The 12,482-nt window shown below is 43.6% G+C and overlaps 1 protein-coding gene and 1 long non-coding RNA gene across 44 annotated transcripts in view; one reads left to right on the forward strand and one right to left on the reverse strand.

Moving 5' to 3' along the window:
• Nucleotides 1–12,482, forward strand: part of RBFOX1 (RNA binding fox-1 homolog 1) — a 2,204,510-nt gene that overhangs the window by 1,871,152 nt on the left and 320,876 nt on the right. The gene's annotated exons all lie outside the window — the stretch shown is intronic.
• Nucleotides 1–12,482, reverse strand: part of LOC309614218 — a 409,767-nt gene that overhangs the window by 368,109 nt on the left and 29,176 nt on the right. The window lies entirely within an intron of this gene.

Genomic DNA, 12,482 nt, shown 5'->3' on the forward strand with positions numbered 1-12,482 from the left:
GTACACACACTGCTTTTGTACATGACTTCAGGTTTCACATCTATGCACGGATCTCCCGTAAGGGGAACCCAAATCCTTGTCTTTGACCACAGCTCCTAAACTTCAGACATTCACATGCTTTGTAGCACCAGTACTACTATATATTTGTTACTTTTATTTCAATTGATTTTGTTTTATAACTAATATAAATTAATTCACAGAACGAAAATTTCCATCTCTACTTCCAGCAGACACTCACTATCACTAGGTATAAATAAATGGTATCTGCTAAAAATACATTGATGGTACCAACTAGAATGGTTGGTAATAACAAGTGTTAGCAAGAATGTGGAGAAATGGGAACCTATATACATTGCTGATGGCAGTGTAAAATTTTGCAGCCCCTTTGGAAAACAGTTTAGTAGTTTCTCCAAAAACTACATACAGAGTTACCATATGACCTAGCAATTTCACTCCTAGGTGTGTACCCAAGAGAACTGAAATTATCCTATTCCCACACAAAAATCTTGTGCACAAATATTCATAGAAGCATTATTCATAATAGCAAACAATAGAAATAGCCTAAATGTCCATCAACTAATAAATGGCTAAACAAAAAGTGGTATATTTCATATGCAGGGAAATTATCCAGCCATGAAATGGAAGGAAGTACTAATACATGCTACAATGTGGATGAACTTTGAAAATATTATGCTAACTAAGAGGAGACACAAAAGACCACATATGGTATGATTCCACTTATGTGAAATGTTCAGAATAAGCAAATCTGTAGAGACAGAAAGTAGATTAGTGGTAGCCAGGGCCTGGGGGACGGGGGAGTGACTGACTGCTAGTAGGTGTGGGGTTTCCTTTTGGGGTGGTGAAAATGTTCTGGAATTAGATAGTGGTGATAGTTGCCAAACTTTGTGACTATATTAAAAGGCAATGAACTGTACACTTTTCAAAGGCTGCATTTTATGGTATGGGAATGTTATCTCAATGCAAAAATGCACTGAAAACAGAGCAGTGCGATCAAATCCTCTATCACTTGTGTTTACTAAAGGCATTTGTTGTGTCTGAGGCCTGTTCTCTCTTAGGAAAAAAGGGAGATTCGAAAGTGTTCTAAAGCTGGGGTTAAAGGCAGGAGAGCGCTAACGGAAACGCTCCCCTTCAAGCAACCAGAAAAACTGAATGAGGTTAAAAAGGAAACAACTTCCTAAAACCATCTGAACTCATCTGTTCTACCACAAATGAGATGAAATGCTTAGGATTTCATAATATTTTAAGTACTAAGACTTCCCTGTGCCAATCTTTGGTACCAATGACGATCAGGAGAGATTAAGGGTATTTTAGCTAGGAAAATTAAATTCTCTAGAAACACACTGTGCAATATGAGAGCCACTAGCTACATGTGACTATTTGAATTTAAGTTTAAGTCACACCACTGGCATTTCCAGTGCTCAGTAGCCGTTTGTGTTTGGTGTTTATGGTATTGGACAGCATGATATAGACCATTTCTTTCATTGCTTAAAGTTCTGTGGGATAGCACCGCTCCAGAATATTGAAGTCGTTGTATTCCTATGTTGTGGTTTCCTTTTTCTCCTTTGCCTCTCCCTCGTTTAGGCAGATACGAGTGCTGAAACGTGATGAATAATGTAACAATAACAAAATGAATAGTTAATATTTATGCTTGCTCTGTGCCAGGTGGTACGCCAAGCATTTAACACGTGTTATCTCTTCATCCTCACACCAATTCTAACAGGTAGGTACGGTCATTATCCCAGCTTTACAGATGAGAAAACTATAAAACTTCTCTGGGCATCAGAGAAGTTAAGTCACTTGTTCAAGTTCACAAAGCTAATGATCTGTCCTCTCCATCCTTTTAATCTACCTCTTTCAGTGCTCGGAGCCTCTCACTGAGGCACAAATCCCATTCCTGGACCCGGCTAGGATTCTTTCAAGACATCTTAGCCCTTTTCCTTTCCCTTTTCAAATTGCAGTGTAATGGCTATGTTTCTCCTAAAACAGTTCCAGAAATAAATAAGAAAGCAGAGTAAAACACAGGAGTCTGCCTGCCACGTCCTCCCTACATTCCGACCCCCTCCCCAAGAGGTAATGCACGCTGACAGTTTGGAGAGTTGGTTAGTTGAAGTCCTCTCGTACCTTTTCTATGTAATTACATGCAGAGGCATGTGTGCATGGACACAATGCACGTTTTAGGTAAATGAGATCACATCACTCACATTATTCTTTTTTTTTTTAATTTATTTATTTTTGTCTGCGTTGTGTCTTTGCTGCTGCACGCGGGCTTTCTCTAGTTGCGGCGAGCAGGGGGTCTTCTTCATTGCGGTGCGTGGGCTTCTCATTGCGGTGGCTTCTCGTTGCGGGGAGCACGGGCTCTAGGTGCACAGGCTTCAGTAGTTGTGGCGCGTGGGCTCAGTAGTTGTGGCTCTCGGGCTTAGTTGCTCCACGGCACGTGTGATCTTCCCTGACCAGGGCTTGAACCCGCGTCCCCTGCATTGGCAGGCGGATTCTTAACCACTGCGCCACCACGGAAGCCCCACCCACATTATTCTGAAACTTGCTTTTATTTATCTAACAACATGTTTTGGCTGTCTTCCCACATGAGTACGTATAGGTCTACCCTATTCATCTTAAGAGACTGCACACAATTCTACAGATGGTGGTACCATAATTTATTTAGCCATTATCACTTTTTTTTTACACATTTTGGTAACTTCCGGTTTTCTTTTCCTCTTACAACAGTGCTGCAGCATGAACGCCCTTGCATATCTGTGCTCGTGCACTGGTGTGAAGACATGTTTAGAGTAGAATCCTAGAATTGGGTTTGCTGGTTCCAGGGGTTTGCACACGTTACCTGCTGATAGATGCTGCCCGATGCCCTCCAGAAAACGGCTTTGCCAATTCTTACCCCTTCAAAGACAGCGTGAGAGACCAGCTTCCCTGCATCAGTGCCCAAACTGGACATCATCAATCTTTTAAATTTTTGCCAATCTGTTGGGTGATAATTTCTTTTCCTTTCAACCTTCAGGGTCATTTACACCTCCTTCCACCTGCTCTGCTCGGGCTTCTAGCTGCTGACAGCCAAAGGCATTCTGCCGGAGGCGAAATGAGGTCAAGGCCTAAAGCATATTTCCTTTCAGTAGGACGGGTGTTTACTTGGGTAAATATGGTCCAAGCAAAATGTCTCATTGGTTCGAAAGGTGAAGAAGCAAGGTCTGAGCAGCCCCCTCCAAAGTGTGTGTCTCACCCCCGGTGCCCCACGCATGGGTTGATGCAGTATGATCAGTTACAGTTACAGTGTGGAACACGCTCCTCCAATCATTTATTCACCCGACGGCAATCGGACACGGATTCAACGCCAGGCATAGTTCTAGGCACTGAAGATACAGCACTGAACGGAGTCAAGGTCCCTGTCCTCACAGGATGGACGTTCTGACGGGGCAGAGGTGGCGGCACACAAACAGGTGTATAACCTTTCCAGAGAGAATAAGAGACTGAAATGGGAGGGGTGCCCCGTGACCCCAGGGCTTGAGTGTGAGGGCCTAGCGTGGAGGCGGTGGTCAGCTAAGGCTCTCTGAGCAGTGACACTGAAGAAAAGAACTGAATACACGAAGGTACATCCCACCAAGAGGAACCGGAAATTGCAGAACGTTCAGAGGAAGCCAGGATGGTTGGAGCCTTGTTATTAAGAGGCAGAGTGGTGAGATCGGATGTTGGAGAGATAGGGCCCTGCACACTGTGGTAAAGAGTTTGATTTTTATCGAGTTGTGTTAAGAGGCCACTGGACTGTCTGAAGCAAGGCAAGAGCACAGTCTGGTTTATGCTGAGAGCTCTACGTTAACAGCATTACAACTCTGAAGTTTACAAATGCTTTGCTTTTCCAGAAATACAAATACATTAAAGAAGAGTTAAAGGTTCTCTTATAGCAGGGCTGACCTCCAATGTGTTCTGCCATGCCTTCTTGAGTGATGGAGGGAAGTGTGTGGAGCCAGCTTTAGTGGACTTAGAATCGTCCATAACCTGGTGTCTGTTTCATCTGAACCAAAGCTCATAATCAAAGTGTGGCAGGAGCCCATAGCAAGGCTGGTGCAGTGGGAAGAACACTGGGACCAAGTCTTGGAGCGTCTAGTTTCTCTTCCGTACACAAATGCTGAGGGCCCCACCATGCATGACCATTTCATACTAGCAGAAATCTTTTTCTTGCTCAGGAATCCAAGGACCAGCCTTGGAACATCCTGTATCCAAGTGGGTGAGCTTGTTAATGGTGCCGTGAGCAGAGATGGGGAAGGGAACCCTGTACTCAAGGTCTTGGCATCTGCATTTAGGAGCACAAGCATTTTGGATTTTACAGGCACGTACACTGCTTTGACATCACCCCAAGTAGAGGAATCAGGGCATCCCTTTGGCTGATCTCAGCCCAGTGGGTAAGAACACTCAGTTATTGTCATGACGCTCTTAGTTTTTAACCCAAATAATATTTTAAATAGAGATTAGACAATGATTAACAAGAATCCAATGAGTCAGTGACAGTGATTGAGTCTTTTTTTAAAAATTTATTTATTTAATTTATTTATTTTTCGCTGTGTTGGGTCTTTGTTGCCGCGCACAGGCTTTCTCTAGTTGCGGTGAGCGGGGGCTACTCTTCATTGCGGTGCGTGGGCTTCGCATTGTGGTGGCTTTTTTTGTCACAGAGCACGGGCTCTAGGCACACGGGCTTCAGAAGTTGTGGCTCACGGGCTCTAGAGCGCAGGCTCAGTAGTTGTGGCGCACGGGCTTAGTTGCTCCACGGCATGTGTGATCTTCCCGGACCAGGGCTCGAACCTGTGTCCCCTGCATTGGCAGGTGGATTCTTAACCACTGCGCCACCAGGGAAGCCCAGTGACTGAGTCTTAATAATAGATAGAGAGCAGGATGGTTGTAGGGCAGGGGTGTTGCAGGTGGGACCATCTTGTTTTTCTCATTCTCTTTGGCCTTTGTCCCCTACAAACCTCCTGATTACCACTGATTGAAGAAGTCCAGCCACATCCCTCTCTCTTCATCGTGACCTACCTTGTTCTGCCCTGTAACTTGACCCCTAAAAGTGCATGGGTGCCTTTGACCCATGTTGCTGGATTCTGGACCAAGTCTGGCACCATTTTCTGTCTCTTGCCCAGGGCTTGTATGCAGTCCTGGGGATGCAAAAGCCCCTCATCTTGCCCTGCTAGGCTGCCTTAGATGAGAACAGGCCCTTGGAGATGCTTGCCATGCAAAGTGGTGCTTCGACAACTTGATTTTGAGATGAATTCAGGGGAGTTGCCAGTGCAACCTCTCCCCCTCCTTACTTTTCTACTCTCTTGTAAGCCTTTTACTCTATTCATGGAGAGAGATTTTCTCAGCCTACTTTTGATTCCTATTTATTTATTTATTTAATTTTTTTCCCCCGGCAGTCATGGGAGCAGGATTTGCTGCTGTAGCAAAACACATTTCATTTTTATTTTTACTGTCTCTGTCTTAATAGCAAGGTCTGCCTTCATCCGCTTGAGGATCACATTATCTTGCATGCAGGCTAATAAATAGCACAGTCTGAGACCTCAACGCAAAGCAGCCTCATAGAAGTAGAACGTTTAATAGGCTGATCTTCGATAGATAATTTATAAGACTTCCAGTTCTTATTGATTATCTTTCATAACTCACTCCAGAAAATAAATTATGTATCTGTTGTCATTGCATTGGAGATGCACAGACTGTCCTGAGAGCGTTGAGAAACCTTTGGAAGAATTCATAGCCAGGTCAGCTTCTTCTACAAATAAACCATGAGAGAACAGAGGGATGGTCCTTTTCCTAAAAGGGGCGGGTAACGGCAGCATCAGAGTGAAAAATGGCAAATTATCTGATCCAGAAGGACAAATAATTCTCCATTGGCACCTGAATTTTTCCAGGGAAAAGCTAAGATGTCCATTCTGTATTTTTTTGATAGGAACAGGAGAGCCGAAGGAGGCAGATAGTACAGCAATCTTAATATGACAAAGCCCAGAGAGAAGCAGAGAGAAGTAATGTTATTTGTACGTACGTTAGTGTATCTGTATGGCCAGAGAAAACCGGGTTTTTAAGGACAGGACATGAGAGAATTCTGCCCTTCACCCCTGTTTCTTTATTCCTAATGATCAGGATTTCAGATCTACAAAGAAAAAAAACGTTTTACTATAAAACTAGACTAATTATGTTTGGGGGAAAGGAAGTATGACTTTGGTTAAGCTCTTGCAGTCTCCATTTTTCATCAACCCTGATTCACCTGGGAATTGTCAGCTACAGCGTAGTCACCTAAGAAAATACAGAAAAAATGTGTGTTAGTTGTATTCATAAGCTCTGGGTCCAGCCCCTAGTCATCCATGTACTTGCTGTGTGACCTTGGGCAAGTCTCAGGATCTCTCTGAACCTCAGTTCCTAACCTTGACCCAATAGGGTTGTTGTGAGAATTAACAGAATTAATATGTAAAATGCTCGTCCCATAGTAAGTGTCTGATAAATGCCAGCTAATTGTGTGTGTGTGTGTGTGTGTATGTGTGTGTGTGTGTGTGTGTGTGTGTGTGTGTGTGTGTGTGTTTCTAGGGGAAATAATTAGCCTTCATTAAATAACTAAATTCTTGCTAATACTCCCCATGGAACTTGAGACGTAGAGCCGCCTACAAAAGGAACAGTATTTGATGGGAAATGGTCACCTGCATTTTGAAATCTCTGCCCCCATGTCTTGATTTGGGGCTCAAGTGCGGAACCGCTGTTTGCTTCCTGTGTCCGTGACGCTTCACTGTATGTGGCCTGCCTCTCCATCAGCAATCTCAAGGACTTTATGGTGAACCTCAAATTCACCCACTCTGGAAAATCTATTTTTTTCATATGCCCAGTAGTCTTTATAGGGTTGGGCTATCTTAAATATTCCCTCCAAATATGATGAAAAGGTAATCAAGCCAATAGACAGATGGACAGAACCTTATAGACTATCTAATGCACTATATATAGCCTACATTTTAGCCGCTACACACTACATGCCTTGGTGTTATGTTGGACACTACGCGTCATGAACCTACAAATATTAGCCCATTTTATGAGTAAAGATTTCTGAGGTTGATGGAGTTACAATAAGAAGTCAGGAAGTTGTTGGGAGAGAGTCGAAACACTTCAGATCTTAGCAAAACAGTGGTCAGTTAACTGTGTCTCTGGGAAGATCCGAAACAGTGGCTCTCTTGCCTCTCGTGTGGCTAAAATTAATGAAGTGGTCTAGAGTACGTGTGTGTGTGTGTGTGTGTGTTTGAAGGAAACCCGGCTGGAGGAGCCAGCAGAGTCTTTGTGCACAGGGAAGTGGATTGTTCTGAAGGACTTTTCATGAGGCCAGAGGAATTAACCTCCCCACAACACAGCAGGCCTCTCCATTATTTGGAAAGACCGTGTCCCCGGGATTCATTGTAAATCTTTTCTGGATGGTGTTGTGGACACGCTGCCAATGTCTGACACTCTGGGCTTCCTTCCTTCCTACCCATGTTGGCGAGGTCCCTTCTTTTCACGTCCCTTTTCTTCAGATGGTGCCATTAATTAGGCTTCCACATTCCAGCCTCCCCTCCCAGAGATGTCACCCAAGTCACCTTGAAGTATACTCTTTGAGTATATATTTACAGCCCCTTAATTTATCTTCATCCCCGGAGAGTCACATCCACTGGGTGTGATTTTTTCTTCTTTCATTCCAAGGGCAACCTCAGGCTCCAGCCCCTGTGAGCCATCAATAGAATGAACCAAAACCAACCAAAGAAAATGATTCTGTGGCCACGTTTTCAAACTGTCCACCTGCTGGGGGTTTTGGACCACGTGGAGAAGGCCACATGCCCAGGGATGGAGAGAGCGCCCATTCCTCCCCTTGGACGCCCTCTCTCTGAGTCTCAGCGCCTAACCTGCCCACCACGAGCCTGCGCAGTGAGGCCAGTTCTGTTTCGTGCGAGTTCTGGATCTGAAAGAACCATTTGTGTCACTGCACATTTTATAGCCGTTCCATCTCGCTGGGCCTGCCCATAATAGCTGTGGAGCTTCTAGGCAGCACTTACAAGAGGCCTAAATTGACTTAGAAAGCTTTGCATTAAGCAGATGTTTACTCTTGGGGAAGATTAAAACCATTTTGCATCAAAGAACAAGGCAGTGGCATTTCCCCAAAGCAGGAGAGAATTGTTCCTTTTGCTTTACTGAGACCCACTCCATCTCCTGCTTGACACCCTCATGCTCCTTGAGGTGGACTAAGTCCAAGTTAGACCAGGTGAGTCGAAGGGAAGCCGGTGACAAAAGGGACTATTTCCTCTGCAGCTGCTCTGGCCTTATTTCTACTCATAAGGATAACTAAAGCAACCAAACCACGTGGGCATCGCCTTCCCACACCCAGTGGAGGTAGGAGGAAGAAGGGAAGGATTCCTGGATTTGGTCATGCCCATGTTCTCATGACAGTAGTAGAAAACATATACCGATTCTAGAGGCTGAACCATTGGAGGGCAAACTGTGTGTAAATGTGAATGTGCATGTGTGCTTTTGAGCACTTACTGTGAAGTGACTGAACATTAAGTAAGAAAATCGTATGTGACAGCATGTGTATTTTATAATGTACAGATCAAGAGCCCAGATGTGGGAATCAGATGCAGTTGGAGTTAATCTCTAACTCAGCCATGCACTGGCTATGTGACCTTGGGCAAGTCACTCAGCCTCTCTGAACCTTAGTTTCATAATCTGTTAAAAAAAAAAAGGAAAGAAGATAGAAAAGAAGAGAAAAAGGGCAAGACACACATGGAGTGTTTCCAGAACCTTAAACAGGATGCCTTATAAATCACCCAGCCCGGAATTTGCCAGATAATTGAGATAATTAGATTTGTTGATGCCAGTGGTTAATGTTGCTATTGCCTCTCCTGCTGCTGCTATTATTGTTATTGTTTATTATTATTATTATTATTATTATTATTATTAGGGACTTTGCCAGAAATAGAACCACAGGGGAGATTGCAGAAAGCCTCCATGCTGATTTCACACAGCCTGGACTCCTTGTCCGCTGTGATATTGGAGGGGAATCTTCAAATGAATACATTAAGCAGTTGAGAAATCCTGCCTCCAGTCTAAATACCTTTGTGTTCCTTCCTTATAGTTAGTGAGACTCTGACTTCTTCAGTAAAGGGGGGGTGAATCCAATTCTGCACCACGACCATGTGTAGCCAATGAAATGACAAGTGTAGAGCACTCAGGACAGTGTCTGATCCAGACTAAGTTCTTAATAAGAGGTCACCCCTGGAGCTAGTAAAAACATAATAATAATAATGAAGACTGGGCTCTTTTATTTATTTATTTAACATCTTTATTGGAGTATAATTGCTTTACAATCGCGTGTTAGTTTCTGCTTTATAACAAAGTGAATCAGCTATATGCATACATATATCCCCATATCCCCTCCCTCTTGCGTCTCCCTCCCACCCTCCCTATCCCACCCCTCTAGGTGGTCACAAAACACCAAGCTGATCTCCCTGTGCTATGCGGCTGCTTCCCACTAGCTATCTATTTTACATTTGGTGGTGTATATACGTCCATGCCACTCTCTCACTTTGTCACAGCTTACCCTTCCCCCTCCCTGTGTTCTCAAGTCCATTCTCTACATCTGCGTCTTTATTCCTGTAGGACTGGGCCCTTTTAGACCTCTCATCCGGGCAAAGTGCCTGGCATAAAATGTGTCTCATGTCTTTTAAGGCAGTGTGCCGAGCAGCTGGAAAAAGGTCACCACGAGTTCATAGAACCTTTAAACACACGGGGACTTGATGCCCCTGGATCCTTTCTGCTGGCACCGGTTAGATTGTTTTGTTAGAGGACAAAACCTTTTTGCTTAAGGCAAAATACATTTTATGGAGCATTTAATGACTCTTCCCTAGAAGTTGGAGTAGCTGTGTTTTGGTTTCAGGGGAAACAAATAAGTGCCTGGAAGTTCCCCTGTCTTTCTTGCTATTTATCATCTGGGTAGAGGGGGAGGGATAGGGCCAGTTAGCACATGGCAGCTTCTGCGTTTCATTGTTGACACTTCAGCAGAAGTGGGAGGAGACACATGGCCTTCCTGGTATCTCGTGGGGAGGAAAAGAGGACATTTGAGGGGAAATATTTTGGAACAGGAAGGCAGAACAAAATTGTATTTGTAGGTGTGATGGAAAAGTCAAGCAGCCAGTCAACTTTGGAGCTCCTAAGTCCAGTGTAAAGCCCACACCTTTTCAAAGCATTTTAAAGATGAGGAATCCATCTTGCACGATGTGTTGGCGATAGTGGGGTCAGGAATTTACAAGAGCTTATGTCTGCCGAGCTGTTTTCTCTCACATCAGTGGCTAGGGAGGGGCTGGGCTTGTGGCTTCCCCATTTTCCAAACACTTGGTTGGTTGGTAGGAAAGAAAGAGCCTTTTTAAGTATGAGATCTGTTTCTCTTGTAATTACTATGGAGAAGGGGCCTTGGAATTAAATGTAGGTATTGAATCTGACATTTTTAATAGAAAAAAATTAAATACATCCTGGTGCTAATTCATAGATCTTGAGTTGCCTGTGCTTTTTGCATTTACCATTTTAGTTGGCCTTTCTTGGTTGTATCAGGTTTGGGTTCCTTGGTTTGAAGTACTAGAAATCTACTTTGACTACCTTAGGCAAGAGAGAACATTTATTGGATGGATATTGAGTAGCTCACAGAGTTGATAGCTAGACCAGAGAAAGGGGCTCTCACCTAAGGAAGATACCAGGAGGATTATAAACCACTGGGGGCTAGTTCTAGAATGAGTGTCCTTTCTTTTATCCAAATGACCCTCCAGCCATATCTTCTCTCTCTGCACCTCTCTAGTTGAAATTCCAAGTCTTAGGAGGTATTTAGAATACTTGCTGGTTGTGTTCTTACCGCAAGAGAATCTTTTGAAAGAAGTCTGGAGAAACCATTAGGGCTCCCATAGTGAGGGCATATATTTGTTATTCTGCATGTAAATGAGGAAGAGGCAGTTTATGTAAAAGGATATGAAGATGCTGTTAGGAAGGTGCAATAGCTACTACTGACTGTCGGCATTAGATGCCAAAAATTCTAATCATTAATATATTAGAACCTTTGGGGGTTGACATATATACACTACTATATATAAGATAGATAACTAATAAGGACCTACTGTATAGCACAGGGAACTCTACTCAATACTCTGCAAGGGCCTATATGGGAAAAGAATCTAAAAAAGAGTGGATGTATGTATATGTATAACTGATTCACTTTGCTGTACATTGAAACTAACACAACATTGTAAATCAACTATACCCCAATAAAAAATAATATATATAGATATATAGATATTAGAACAGATCCGCAAAGATCAGAATGACTCCTGTGGGATATAGATAATATATAAGTAACATAGTATAATCTATGCATGTATCCATGTATATTATTCATCCCGGTGTGATACATATACAATCTCATGATGGACTGTGTTTCAGAACTAGTGCCATGAATACAGGGGACCTTTTTTCCTCTTTGTAACCATAAATATCTTTGTGAGATATAAATGTCACCAGAAACCAGAGAAACAGATGAAACACTCCACAGGGTAATAAATATATGAAGGACCTTGCCAGATTTTTTGTAGCAAGGAAGAATTTAGAGCATATCGAAGACTGAGAGGCTAAACTGGGACTCACTTTTTTATAGTCTCAATTCATGCACCAAACCTTAGTTGCCATGGATAGGCAGGGCCAGAGAACCTTGTTGGTTACTGATGTTGAATTGCTGGATTAAAATTCTTTTAGTGCGGTGATTCTCAACTGGGAGCAATTTTTCCCACAGGGGACCTTTAACAATGTCTGGAGACATTTTTGGTTGTTACAACTTGGGGGATGGAGGTGTTGGTACTGGCATCTAGTGGGTGGAGGCAGAAACACTGTTATTATGCATTCTACAGTGCACAGGACAGCCTCCCATAACAAAGAATGAGAACACCCAACATATCAAGAGTCCAGAGATCGAGAAACCCCGTTTTAGTGTAAGCGATGGAAATGCCACTCAAATCGACTTCTGCAAAGTGATGCCTCTATTAGGAGGACACAGGTGTATCTCATACGATTATCACCAGGGCAGCTGGGACCATAACATTCTCCTTCCTTGTCTCCTTTCTTTGTGTCAGTTTCACGTCCACAAATCTGCTTCCTGCACGTGGTGGGAAATGTGGCTGCTATTAGCTACTGAGCCTCTAAGTTTGGACCTCAGAGGATGGTTGAGTCTTTTTCCCTGGTTCCATATCAGAAACTCCCAGGGAAGGTTTTTGTTGGCCCAGCACAGGTCAGGTGCTCACTACTGAGCTGGTCAGCTATGGTCTGGGTGCAGGGCTGGGTCTTGTGACACAAACGTGGCCCCTGACTCTCCACTAAGGTATACTGAGGCCTCTCCCAGAGGAAAGGGGATTATTTTGAGCCAGGCTGCCACCCCT

This window comes from Balaenoptera borealis, assembly GCF_965194805.1.
Source record: "Balaenoptera borealis genome assembly, chromosome: 16".
In the NCBI taxonomy this organism is placed as follows: domain Eukaryota; kingdom Metazoa; phylum Chordata; class Mammalia; order Artiodactyla; family Balaenopteridae; genus Balaenoptera; species Balaenoptera borealis.